Below are 13218 nucleotides of genomic sequence, written 5' to 3'. Positions count from 1 at the left end.
TTACATTCTGCCATTGACAGGCCAAGTCCATTGACAGGCCAACTTCAGTCTGAGACTCTGTTCTGTAAAATCTGAAAGGACCAGGTCTAAAAGGTCAGCACTGAGCACTGGCTGTAACCAGCTTAAGGTCACAAACTCATTGGTGGTTTCAGGTTTCCCTCCATCAGCAAGGTTAAGCTACCACAGTAGAGCAGATTTTGCCGTGGGTCAGCAGGAGTGCTGACCAGCTGCTCCTGTGCTCCAGCTAAGGGTACAACTTATTCTGCAGTGGTCTATCGTGCAAAAAAGCAACAATTTGCTAAGCAAAACTGAAACATAACTTATTTTGGGAGTCTTCCTCTTCATAAAAATTATCATAGATTTCACCAGCTTGACCATATCGCTTTTAGGAACATTATGGATTTGAATTTTTTTACCCTAATTCAGCCTTTCAAATATAATTTTCCTTTGTACAGTATAACTGCTGCTTATAAATTTCAACTTCTCAAAGGATATGTACAAATACTTATCATGAGAAGGTGTTACACTTGCAAATCAGTGTCTACCACCTGGTAGCTCCTTGCGGGTAGTGAGGAGAAGCCTAAAATACCTTCTCATTTCCAGATTTCTTTTTGCATAAAAGAATTAAGGACCATTTTCCAGTTAAAGCACAGTACTTGGAATAAAGCACATTTATTTGTAATTACCTTATTACAAATATAGTATTTGTAATAAAATATTTGTAATAAAGCATGGTTCATTTTCAGAATTTTTTGGATGGTCCTGGGTGATCCTCTGGGATAGCGAGACTTTCCCTCTAAGTACATTCTCTCACATTTAAGACCAGACTTTTCTTTTCACCCCGTTTCATTCTTTCTATCTACCAAAGTCATAGGTTCTTCAGATGGGCATCGTTCTTTTATTAACCCTTCTTTTACGCACAGAATAACTCTAGTCACCTCAATGAAGATAACAATCCAGAAGGTTATGGAAACTATATTTTTCCAATGCAGCCTCAAAAGCAGATGATTTTGTTGAATATCTATTTTAGCTACAGTTATCAGAATAAAAAACAAAGTGAAAAAAGCCATTTAATATAGGAAGTCAGTATCTATGATTCATTAGCCCTCCCCACCTATGTAATGCCATAGTTAAAACAGTATAGCCCAGACACTCATTGAGATGCTGTAAATGCCACCAGAGTCAAAAACTGGTGCTACATGAAGATGTGATATTCAATGGCACCTTAACTATTAAAAGCACTGACCTCAAATGTATGTAGAGGTCACAAGTGATACCCTGTTTTGTCATATGCAAGATGACAATTATGATTTATATAATGCAATCAAGGAGAAGAAACTTTCAGTATTAATAGTTCCGTGCATTTAAAGAAAGCTCTGTCTAGCCAACTGCATGAGTCATTACCAGTTTTAATTGTCATTTCTTTAAAACAAGTAATCATATAATAAACATTAAGGTATGTCAACACTTGAAGTGATTCTTTCCCCTTCAGGAGTTACTGCCACGATTTCATGCTTCTCCCACCACAAACTACATTCAAGGCAAAATTTTCTGAGGTATAAACTATTTCCAAAACAATTTGGCTTTTAAAAGTAGGGCAATGGAACCACACTTATCTCTTTCAGATGGGGTATCTTTGCCAGCAGATCCCATAATTATGAGGAGCAGAGGTATGGGATCTTCATTTATGCTTTAACTCTTCTTTACAGAAAACAGGATTTTAAAATAAGCCAATCAGCTTACACTTAACAGCTATAAATTATCACACATTTAACAGGGAATACACAAAAATACCTGCATCATGTATGGATTGTTACATAATCAATAAACAAGAAAATATTACTATCCTTCCAAACCTTATATCAGATATAAAGTGCTTAAGGAATTCACTGGACTATTCACCACTTCTGACTTTGGGCATGTTAGGTGGCCCCAGACATGAAAAATAAAGGAGGAAATAGCTGCATTGTCACCGAGGGTTCCACTTCACAGGAATCTCAGTATCTCAGAGAATCATGGTGAAAAGTGGATATTGGCAAAAATGGCAGGAGAGGGGCCAAGACAAGGAGCAGATGATACTAAAAAAAAATCTAGATGGGAAAAAAGGAACACAAAACAATGAGAATAATACGCATGGTATTCACACCAAAAAATTTTACAGGTAGAACATTCATCCCCAAAGTCTCTGCTTTGGGTCTAAGATGAAAATTGTGAAAAGGCTACATTCCAATACCAGTCTCCCTTTAAAGATATTTGCTTTTCTACACCAAAAACAAAGTGGTCCTACAGAAAATAATTTTTTGTGTTTGAAGTTACTCTTTGGAATAACACTTCCAAAGGAGCACTCAGAAACTGCCCAGGCACTTGGTATCTTGTAGGAAAAGATTTAATCCAGAAAATAGCAGTAACTATTCCTACTCAGTGAGGCAACAGTATTAACAGCTGAGAGTCCCTGATCCCAAATCTGATTTCCAGATCTTGGAAAAAAGATCCCTATCAGCCCAGGAGTGCTCCAAGAGAAGCACCTCTCCATGAGTATCCTGCCCATTACATTTCTCACGTATGGATCATTGATGTCAATACACAACTGTACTTCCTCAAGTTGTCCCACATTCTGCTGCCAAGCCATACACATTCTCCATACTCTAATTACTGAATTAAACCTACTTTTAAAATTTGTCCACAATTATGTACTCAGTCTCAACTGAAAAACTTAAGACAAAACGAGACATCATGATGAGACATTTGGCCACTTAAAACCTATAGCACAAACAGCCACTTTGCAAGTACCTGAAGAGCTCTTGTCTACTTTTAAAAGAAACCACACAAGGAAGATTCATCTAGAAAATCAGAATATTCATGTCAATTTCAGTAATTACTTAAGCCATCACAGATTCTGGCAATGTAAAGCAAAATTACATGCAGCATCACAAAAGTTAGTGCAGCTTGACATTAAAAGTTATTTTTGTGTTTCTCTGTGTTTTTTTTTTTTTATTTATTTAAGGTAAAAAGACACAGAATATTCAAGAGAGAGATTCTCATATTAGAACCACAAAAAAAACACAACATAGTTTATACTTTGCAACTTTCTTAGTTGGGGATCAGAATCTGAAGACAATGTATGACACACAACAACACAGCCTGGACATGCTCCCTGCCCAGTCTCCCAGTCAATTTGAGAAGATCCCAAGGCTGCTCTAGGATAAAGAACCTTAGTCATCGTTATGTCAGTATGGACCATGGGGCTACAGCCTCCACCCTAACATCATGGTACTTACCATATCTTAAAACATAATTTCAGCATTTAAGCAATTTTTTTTCCCCATAAGGAATACTGCTGAAGTTAGGAGACTGAAATCACAAGAGTAATTTTTCTCCATGTATAAAGCTTCACAATAAGCCCCATTAAATAAATAAAAATTAGTATAATCATTCATAGAACCATTTCTAAATAAAGATGCCTCTTTGAATCACCTTAAATCTCATTTCAGGCAATACTCCTTAATGTGCATTTGGGATTAATGTGAAAATAATAAATGGTGTATCAGATGTAGTTATTGTGATACAGTTTCAAGGCAAGATTTTTTCACTTCATCACTGTCGTCAAAATTAAGACCTCCCAAAGAAGGAGGATTCTTAAAATTAAAGGTTGCTAGACTAGATCATTTACTGCTTAAAGTCATATAGCATTGAAAGAGTGAGACTGATCCAATAAACCATGTAAGTAATTTATAGTCTTACAGTTCATGAATTTTTAAACAGTCATGAATGACCAGGAGTTAATCACCTGTTTGGGTACTTAGTAAAATACAGACTGTCCCATATCAGTGAAATTTATTAATATGAATAAAGATATCCTCAGTAACAAAGAACAACCATTTCTGGCAGAACAGGTCAGATATCCTACCACATAGAAGAAAAAATGTTTAAAATGCTTGTTTAGTGTAAAGACACCCTACTCTGAAACTCGTCACATCTTTCAGGAAGATGCATTATATCTGGGGTTTAATTCTTACATTTAACACTACAAATGCTTACTTTGGTCATCCAGTGGATTCAGACTTACATAAAATATTTTTAAATTGCAATCTACTGTTTTCTGTTGCTTATTGCCACAGTGTAAATCTGGGGGGGAAAGTGACTGGCTGGGTAAATACCAGAGTGGACATCCAAAGCTGCTACTGAAAAATCTGAAGGAAATATCTGAATTCCACCCACTTACACCATTCCAGGAAATATAGTATTAAAGGACCAGATACAGGGAAACCCAAGATCTAGCATGTAGTAAGAAAAAATAAAATTAAAATTACTTAATGTGAGGTAAAGAAGTCACTTAACCTTTCCACAATTCCATTTTCCTGTTCACACAGTGATCCTGCCCCTGTCACAAGCAGAAACCGGGAGTGCTAATTAAGCTTGTAAAGCACTTGGGCTTTTCTAAGGGAAAAGTTATAAACATATAGATTATAATTTGTAGAGCCAAAGCCCAGAGAGATGCATAAAGAAAAAAATATATATGGTTTAAGTGACTACTAGTTCAACAGCTGAATTGCTTAGAAAGTCTGCCATTAACTTTCACTGGAAAAATCCTATTTGGATACAAGTTTTTATACCTTTTATAAGCATGTTATTCTCTATCATGCTTTGGTACCATGGCAATTGAGAACACAAGTCATCTGCAGATTTTGGCATCCCTGGAATCTGACATTTGCTACTTATAAAACACAGTTTGGGAATGTTCTGTAGTATTATAAGCAGCTTTGTTCAAAATAAAAATGCAGCTATCTGCAGATTCATTCTCTTTGCAGAACAAAGGAATAGGGAGGCTCTTTCTCATTTTAAACAAAAGCCTTGCCTGCTTCTTCTTGGTCCATCTGGTAGCACTCTCCATCCTCCCCAAGAGAGGGTCAGCAAATGACTGCTGCACCCACAAGCAGAAAGATGCACAGGTTGAGAAGAGAGTTCAGTTGGTGAGAACTCTACAATACAGGAAAAGATCCATGAAGAGCAAGAGATGAGATAAGGAAGCGGATAAAATTGTGAAAGGGGAAGTAGAGCATGTAATGCTGCACGACATCACCAGCCAGCTCATACCAGAGCTACCAGTGCAATCAGGCTCACACTTGAAAGAGGTCCTTGAACACTCTCACCTCTCCCTGTAATCACCTACACCAGCCCTCTGGTTTGAACATTTGATGGGCACAGCTAAAAGAAGCTGAAAGAGTACTTGAGTAAAAGATGGACAAAAAAAAATAGGGACGTGGTAGAAAGGAAGGAAGATACAAGGAAAATATGGTTGTAAAATAAAACACTTCTTTTCCTCTCCCAATGGCCTCTCTCTTTGTCCCAGAACTATAATTCATATTCTTGGGTAATAATTATTTAACTTAATTGGCTACAGAGATTGCTAGCAATGCTAGGTAGGAGCTAGCAAATGCAACTGAAAACAGAGCTCAGAGACTGTAAATGGTATCTGGGGATATGTTCTGCTCCTTGCTGTACCTACCACAAACTTACTCATACACCTTCCACAGCCCATCTCAAAGGCACTCACCCAAAATGGACATTTTATTTCCAAAGTCAAAGCTGATGTTAAACCAACTGTCACTGTCATATGGAAGAAGGCAAATATAAAAAGGTCACTGAAGTGCCAGATGGGAGAATTTTTGAACTAGAAGCTCTGACATTAATTCTCTGTGTTTGTCTGAAACACTGAACTCAGTGAGCTGATTAAATGTCTCTGCTGAATTGCCAAGTGAGAAAAAAGTCACTCTCATAGAAAGACCAACTGATCAGACTTGAGGTAGGAATCCCAGCTGCATAAAAACCTGAAAACATTTTTACCTGCGTCAAGAAAAATAACATTTTAAACTAGACGTTAAAACTGGTTACACAATTCTTTCCTTTAACCACCAACACACCAACAACTGCAATACAGTATATATTTATACTGCTAACTTTATACCTAAATATTAGCATAATTTCTGAATCAAGAACAATCCTGAAATCAGGAATTATTTTAGGTGCCCTCAACATGGTAAAGAGAAGCTGAGCATTTATTTCTAATTTTTTTTTCTGTTCATAGCACAGCCTAACTTCAGAAAAGTGAGTTTCCAATCCATTAAAGTTGATGTTCCTCTCCTTGCAGAGAAAAAAAAGTCCATTTTTCAAGAGAGTCTGGATTAGACCTAAATACATTTTAGGTTTATAAAAGTCAACGTATGTTCTCAAAGCAAAACTCTGTTCTGTGACAAGAGGTGTCAGGAGGAGTCACCTAAGGACAGGGTCTCAGATAAAGGCCACACTGAAGTCCTGACAGCCTCTAACACTCATGAAAAGAGACAGAAACTCAACAGAGCTGATCTAAAGGGGCATTTTGCTCTATTTCTGTACTGATGCCTCAAAATATAGTAACTGTGTTAGTAATAAAGCCTGGCAAATAAATTCTTCCTTTTACTTGCACACTGTTCACATTTGTCACAATGGTATGTAACACAATGTGCCATGCAAACCTTTCCTGAAATTGCAACCAGGCTGCCGCTTCCATTAACCTGAGTCCAGATTTGCTGCATCCAAAAGTAGAAGGGTCATTTCTCCAAAAAATCAAACAGGAGGGCACAGTTGAGGATCAGTAGAGATGTCAGTGTGGGAGAGAGGCAGCTTCCAGTGCCAGGCACAAGCCAAAGATGCCTTGGTAACCAGAAAGACGGTGGAGAAAGTGTCTGAACATAAACACTCTCCCAAGAAATTGTGACAGGTGGTTTTTATACTCTTTTACTTAGTTACCCACTTGTATCTGTTGTCTATCCTCCTCTGTAACCATATGAACAGGATTTAAAAATAAAGATGAAAAAAATATTTTCAATCCATTTTCCATATCAGCCTCCTGCTCCAACAGATGGCTACATGTGCCAGTGCTAGTTTATACAGTTTTCTTTCCATAAGAGCATTAATAGTGGTTTTGTGCGAATAGTATATTATGTCTTTCTGAGTTTACAGGTTTATAATTTTATTCTATCCTCCAAAACTCCCCCTGATCATGAAGTTATCAAAGGCATATCCATAAATGCAGTAAGTCTTCCCACTGCCAAGTTCAAGTGTGAGAAATCTTGAGAGACTTGACAACAAAATGCCTATTCTTGCTAGATTCTGAGGCTGTTAGTAAGGTTTTTAAGAAAATAAATCGTAAACAACTCCATGCCTTGAAAATAGGTTCTATCCGGTTCCTTTAGGCTGCTTTGCCTATCCCTAGCAAGCCTCTTGATTCTGTCACAGTTATCATCAAGTACATCGGACTGAAAGTAAAAAAAAATTGTCCTCTTACAAGCAGGGAGTGCAACAAAAACACTGCTGTTGGTGAGATCTGGTCATGCAACTGACAGTATAAGACTTAAGCCAAAATACTCAGACCTTTCACATATATGCTCTTCTCATAAATGCTGAAGAGCACTTTTTAAATTAAAAGACAAAGGGGATAGGTCATGTAATCATCTTTGTGAAATATACACATTTGCAGGTGGAAAGGTTTTGCAGTTATCTTTTGTCTGGTGTGATGACGACCTTCATTGCAATGAAGCAGCATGCATGTTGCATGGTCATTAACAAATCAGTGCCACTCTCACATTAGCTTCAGCAGATGTTTTCAAAGTGCTTTGCAAGAAAAAATTCAAAACTAGAATGGTAAATTAGTTTGGCTCTTTTTCCTTCAGATCACAGCCTTCATTAAAAAAATAAAAATCTACTTACTTCATTCCTTTTCCTGTTTTCTTCTTTTTTCTTCCTTTCTTTTCAACTCTCTTTAGCAAAATCCAGACAATAAACTAGGTAATGAGAGTTGCTTGGTTCATTCTGCCAATGCATTTTAAAGTTTCATTTTAACACTGAGAAAGAAATCTCTCCTGCTCTTACTTGCTTCATCCCTGAGGTCAACAACCCTATAGGTTGAGAAATACAGCTTCCAAGGCAGATGAATGTCACGAGGAAAGACAAGCTCTCTGAGCGTTTCTAGTTCTGCTCCTCTACATATTATCTTCCAAACCACTGAATTTGACAAAGTATCCTCTATCAAATCAGCACACTATAAAGGTAGAGGCAGAAAAAGAGCTTCAACTTTGTCATTATTCTCTTGTGCAAGGAATCTTCCAAGATCTGAATAACCTACATTCCAGCTCAGTCTCCCTGAAATCTTAGTAACAGCCATCCATGACCTTTCTGCCATTGCTTTCTTTCATGGAAGTTTGAGAGTTCAGACAAGGATGAGAAACCCAGTTTCACAAATAATTAAATGAAAAGTCCTCATCTGTGTTTGGATTTCATATACACCTGACTTCTTTTTTTTAACTTGTTCTTTCTGGCTTTTTTCCCCTCAGACAAATGACCTGGTTACAGAATTCTATAAAACTTGAATGAAAAGTCTCAAAGGAATTTTCTAGCAGCTACCACAGGTTTGCCAGACTTGCAGCAGAACAATAACTTTCAAAGCGAAAAGGTGTAAGGGAGCATAATGAAACTTGCTTTTCAGTGTATAATGTGCTACACTGGAAAATATGCCATATCCTACAATTCAGAATTTAGTCAGGAGCATAATTGAAAATTATCGCCTATTAAGTTACTCAAAATATGAAGAATACCAGTATATCTTTTCTTGCCAAGATGTATAAAACTTAAAATGGAGAGGTTGCAAGCTTATACTGAGAAGAGCTCATCGCTCATCATAAGAAGGATGGCTACAATTTTATAATGAGAATTCTACGAACAGCATAGAGATAATACTTATTTTAAAAAGAAAAAACAAAAAACCTATGTATTTCAACAGAGAAGTGAAAATCACTGGTGCTTCTTTGATGTGTTCAAGCCAAAACATGTGCTATAGTAGACTTACGACTGTGCTCAAATGAATTTTAAAGAATAAGCTGTAACAGTACAAAGCAACCAAGCCTTCTGCAGTTGGTGGCAATTTGCACCTTCAAAGCTGTGAGTTCATCATGAATCACTTTCAACAAGCAACAAATTTTGAGAATCAAATTGGTCAAAAATCACATCTATCATTAGAACATCAGAGTAAGAAGCCCTCCAACCTTACAGTACATTGATCTTCTCACGGCAAAATTGTCCCAAAACTGAGAGTGATTGTAGATATTTTGCATAACTTACCCTGCACAGCTGCCTACCAGCAGTACAATCACATTTATAATCATATAATTTTATGTATATGGACTACTTTGCCAGACACAGAAAGTTCCTTGCAAACTTGAAAGTTAGGGGGCTGGTTCCACTACTTTCCTAGGCAGCAGCAAAACCAACCAATCCATTATTAGACTGTTGAACTTTTCAAGACAACTCTTCTGAATTACATTAAAATAAAACTTCTATAGCCAATACTTAACAATATTTGAATAATGAACCAATTTGTTCATTAAAACCCCCACTATTTACAGGGAAGTCTGGGCAAACCTATTTTACACATACTCTCTAATGGTTTAAATGTATTTCCTGTGTACTTACATGAAGATTTAATAAAATGGTGAAGGACATATTCAAATGGTCTAAGCCTGTAGACTGAAAAGCATCAGAAATTAATTAAGTGAAGCTAAGCTTTCACAATATATAAACAGACATTATGCTTTTTCCTAGTCGTTTTACTTCCCCACTTCTAACTTGGCAACATTTGGTATTTTCCTCTTCAGGTAAGTTGTAGACAATTTAATATTAAATTACAAACATAAACACAGCAAAACTGAAATATAACTGACATAAATTCTATTCAATTTCCTGGATAGAATGATACAGACTGGATCAAAAGTTTGCTATGATATTTGTTATAGTTTAGGTTATTTTACATTTATATAACACCTAGCTTAAGTTTATCAAGTTATTTTTCAATCAGAAGCTGCAATAGAACTAGTAAGCAGGATGAGATAGCAAATTCAGCTCTAGAATTATTGTACAAAAATTCCAACAATAAATCCTACAAATATTAGCAAAATAATAGAAAAATCTCCACTCACACTTTTCACATCATTTCTGACTAGCACACCACAACAAATACAACTAAAAGATAAAACTGCATTTTTCCATGACCTCTGCAGGCCAGTCCAGAACTGATACAGCAACTTCAGAGAAGCCCATCCACCCAGGAATATGACAAACAAAAGAGCAAGATCACCAGCAATGGAGAGAAAACGCAAAAGTTTCTTCTACAAAGGCAAAATGATGTGTTTATAGGGTTGATAATACAAAATCACCCCCCTGAATTCAACATTCAGTACTATGTTAAATTACTCTTTCACTACGTGCTTTTTGCTAAACTGCTAAATCCAGAAATATGTGCAGGCTTATATTAGGGAGCGGAATTAGATATATCAGTGAAAAATATGCCACACATCAAAGAGATGCATATAATCAATGATTCTGACAATATACAATACACTTATGTCAAAAGCAAAAAGCAGTCACAGAAAGGTATTTACGGAACCATACCATGACACAGAAGTCACCATGTAGGTGGAAGGAGCACTTAAGGTCTGATGGAGCTGCTATTGGGAGATTTTGTCCTTACATTAACATTATAATTACCGTATTAAGAAAAATAAAGTCCTTAAGAGTCAGATTCTTAACATGATCAGTGCATTCCTTACTAACCGGGTAGCAGAAAAAAAGCTTAATCAAAGATTCTGGAAGCCAGTATAGACCTATCTAAGGGAACTGAAGTTCAAAAAATAGTAATTAAGCTTCTCTTCCCAAACTAAGAATACCAGCTAGTCTTTTGTTTAGTTCAGAAACAGGTTTTGGAGAACTGATATTGCACAGGCTCTCCGTTGCTTCAGGTAATATTTGCTAGGATACTCCTATTCATTTCAACAGGGATTGTAAACTGTAATTATCATTGTAGCAATACCTGAAACACTTAGGAACATTTTAACGCTAATATTATCAAACCCAGTTTACAAACCGTGCCCAGCAGTCCCTGACAGCTGAGGTTTTTTGCCTTTCTGGGACTTCAAAGGGAAATAACCCCAACAGAGGTGTTTGGATCTGCTCAGCAGTTCCTGTGACCCTTAAGGGGCACATCTGCACTCACATCTACACCAAAGTTGCCAAATGTGATGCCCCAAATTCTCACCTGCCCCCGGCTGTGTACTCACACACACTCTCACCCCAGCAAACTCCTGCTGACGCCAAAGACCCACCCAGGGCAGCTACTGAAATCTGCAGGGGTAAATGCTCAGTGGAGGTTGGCACCGTTCAAATATTTCCCTTAAAAAACCAAAATAATCCCTCACCGCTTGCCTCCACAGCTGGAGCCCGGCAGAGCTGCCCTGTGGGACCAGCCAGGCAGCTCTTCAGCCTAATCACAGCCCCTTCATGGCTCTAGCCATGTTCTCTTTGGTGGGGGCTCTGGGAGAAAAAAGAACTGCCTGTCTGAGACAGACACAGCACCTGCTCAGAGGTCAACCCTCCAAACAGCCCACCAATGCCAACAGTGCCAGGGGAAAATGTCAAAATCTGTTCGAGCATATTTACTTCTAGAGATTTTCAGTACTGATTTTGCTTTAGATTTACACAGCAAAATAACAAAAATAAAGGGAAAAAACTTACAGGTGGCCATTTTGCTATAGGATAGGCTGCCAACCTTGCAAGTAGATGAGATCTTGATGATATTTTGTCTGCTCAGCTACAACTCCTTGAATTTCTTTCTTCCTGGAGTCAGGATCACTAAGGAGACTATGGGAAACACTCATTCTTCAGGTAATCACCTATTTCCTGCTGTGACAGACCCCAGCCTCACTACAAAACTGATTCACACACAGATCTTTATATTCACAGAGCATTTGGCAATATCAGCCTATTAAACTATGTATTTCTTCTCTTTCCCATCTGCATTCTTAAGTTTTGGCCACATTTTGCACATTCTAAGTTAAGTTTTCCAGCTAGTTAATTTGGGATCTGTGTTTAACTAAGTATTACCACCGGGAATATTATTTATCAATAAAATACGTCAAAAATATTTTTCTTTTCTTAAGCTCAGAAAATGAAAAGATGAGAACTCAGAGACAGTAGTAACACAGCAAGCAAAGATGATGACTTTAGGCTTGAGGAGAAGAAACACTTGGAGCTAGAAAGATGATGGAAGCAACAAATTTCACATCTATAAGTAGATGAAAATATAACACTAAGAGAAAAACACAATTTTAAATTTGCTGTAAAAAAATACCTCATGCCTGGACTTGCATTCATTGTACAATATGTGGGCAAACACAAGTGGTTGGATTACCTTTATTCATTAAACAGTGGGTTGCAATTTATAAATAGGTATGATGATATAAGCAAAGGAAAACTTAGAAAAATAATTAAAAAATAATACAACTGAAATAACTCTTTCAATAGAAACATTATGCGTAAGTCTCAACAAGAAGAACAAAAAAGGCATCTCTACTTTCTGATAAAAAACTGTGTATATTAAGGTTGTATATAGTGTGAAACTGACCACCTCACATCACTTACATCACTGTATATACAGCATTTTTAAAGAAGGAACTCCAGCAAAATAGTAATGAAACCTTCATAAAATAATTGACATAGGACTCAATCTTTACCCTTTAATCATATTCAGTGACAAAGAAGAAGAAGCCTTTAATTGGCAAGTACAAAAAAAAGAAAACATGATTCCCTGTCAAACTAGTTATTTGATCCCACACTGATATACAACTGATCTCTTCTTGGAGTATAATTCACATGCTGCATAAAGATAAGCATTCTCCTCTAGAAAAAGCCCCTTTGCTTTGTCTTTAACTAGTAATAGCAAAAACCATCTCTCATCACTATACTGTTACTACCACAGTTCATTTCTTTTAAATAGTAGAACTTATGGTGAAATACTGTATTTTTGTTTTGTTCCAATAGATTTCTGTAGAGAGTTAGTTTTCTATGGCTTGATCTACAACTGAAACAGACTAGCTGTTAGTTAAGTCACCAGAAATAATTCAAATAATTCCATACTATGGCCACATTTTAATTTTTCTGTCTTGTACTAATGGTAACTGCTGCTCTTTTCTTCCTCTCTTTCCCTGAACATGCTGCTGCTCTAAGCTTTCATATGTTGAAATATTCCACTAAGATCCAAACCGCTGTCAACGCACTCCTACATAAGCATTCAAGAATGACTACCTAAAAAAACTACCTCACTTTTTGTTATATTAAATAAAGACAACGTGCAGG

At 36.9% G+C, this 13218-nt stretch overlaps 1 protein-coding gene across 9 annotated transcripts in view; it reads right to left on the bottom strand.

Moving 5' to 3' along the window:
• The window catches only part of CDK14 (cyclin dependent kinase 14), a 399376-nt gene that overhangs the window by 318671 nt on the left and 67487 nt on the right, over positions 1-13218 (bottom strand). The window lies entirely within an intron of this gene.

The sequence above is a fragment of the Taeniopygia guttata genome, chromosome 2 (genome assembly GCF_048771995.1).
Source record: "Taeniopygia guttata chromosome 2, bTaeGut7.mat, whole genome shotgun sequence".
Classification (NCBI taxonomy): domain Eukaryota; kingdom Metazoa; phylum Chordata; class Aves; order Passeriformes; family Estrildidae; genus Taeniopygia; species Taeniopygia guttata.
This window is presented reverse-complemented; position numbering and strand designations above follow the sequence as displayed.